A 1,557-nucleotide genomic window follows, 5' to 3' on the forward strand; every position below is an offset into this window, starting at 1 on the left:
TTTAGGTTTTGCTTCTTTTACTAAACGAATCAGAGTAATGGTTTAGTTTTAAAAAATGAGTAATTTTATAAAAGTGAAGCTCTTGATTTTTGTTAAATAGTAGAGTTTTAGAGTCAGCATCATTTCTCTCACCCTTGACCCTTTCAAATATCAAAATTTCAACAAAATATTTTAAAATAATAAAGTTTCAAACGAAAAGATGGACTTTACATGAGAAATACGAAAGTTAGGGAAAATTATTATTAAAATTTATATTTCGAAATTTTTTATTTTATTTTTCTGAAGGGGATATAAAGGTTAAAAAAGGCCAACAAAATTAGCGATGAAATCAAGCTTGATTAAAGGAATTAAATGATCAACTTTGATACTTGGCATGCAATGATGCAATAATTGAGAGCATGAACTATTTTATTTGTTGGTGTGAAGAGCATAAACAATTTATTTATTTTTTGTATATTTAGAGCACGAACAATTGAAAGCAAATTTTGGTGATTCTCCTGACCCAACCCCAATTTATAGAAACTGTTAAATCCAAATTCATTGGTCAATTATTATGTAATCAGTCATACAATATTAATATTTAATAATTAATTAGGTTGATATTTGTTAGTATTTATAATATTTTATTTCATAATTTTTTAATAATTATTATGATTTTTTTTATATTTTTGTGAATTAATAATTCTAAAATTATTCTATATCCTATTAAAAATTATCACGATTATTTTTTATATTTTTGTAGGTGTTATATAGTATTTCGTTTTATGATTCATGAACATAAATTTTAGAGTCAAGTATGCTCATGTGGTGTACTCTAGTCCCAATCTACGTATTGATGCTATTTTTAAAAAATATTATGTATTAAATAATTAAATTTATTAATGATTAATGATTAATGATAATGAGAGACACCAAAAAAGATTAATTATGGTGAGATTTATCAATTATTATTATATTATATTATTCTACAACAAATTATGGTAAAATTTGTCAATTATCATTATATTATTCTATAATAAATTGTATTACAGTGCCAAACATACTGACATAATACATTATTGTGACAATTTGTATATATTTTTTTTCTCAATCATTTTTTAAGAACGTATTATGTAATTAATAGTACACAAATTAATATTTAATATTTAATCATGTTGAGATTCGTTAATAATTTTAATATTCTATTTCATATCTTTTTAATAATTATCATTATTCTTTTTTATATTTTCGTGGATCAATAATTTTATTTTATTTTTATCTTATATTCTTCTAAAGTTTATCACGATTCTCTTATATTTTGTGAATGTTATTATACTATTTTATTTTATCATTTATGAACTTAAGTTTTAGAGCCAAATATGCTGAACATAGTACGTTTTAGTGCTGGTCTACATGTTGATTCTATTTTTAAAAAATATTATGTATTAGATAATTAAATTTGTTAATATTTATTGATTAATTACAATAAAATTTGTCAATAATTATATTATTCTATATCATATCTTTTTAATAATTATCTTTTTTTTTATATCTCTATAAATATTATATATATCTTTT

Source organism: Arachis duranensis, chromosome 7, assembly GCF_000817695.3.
Source record: "Arachis duranensis cultivar V14167 chromosome 7, aradu.V14167.gnm2.J7QH, whole genome shotgun sequence".
NCBI classification, from domain to species: domain Eukaryota; kingdom Viridiplantae; phylum Streptophyta; class Magnoliopsida; order Fabales; family Fabaceae; genus Arachis; species Arachis duranensis.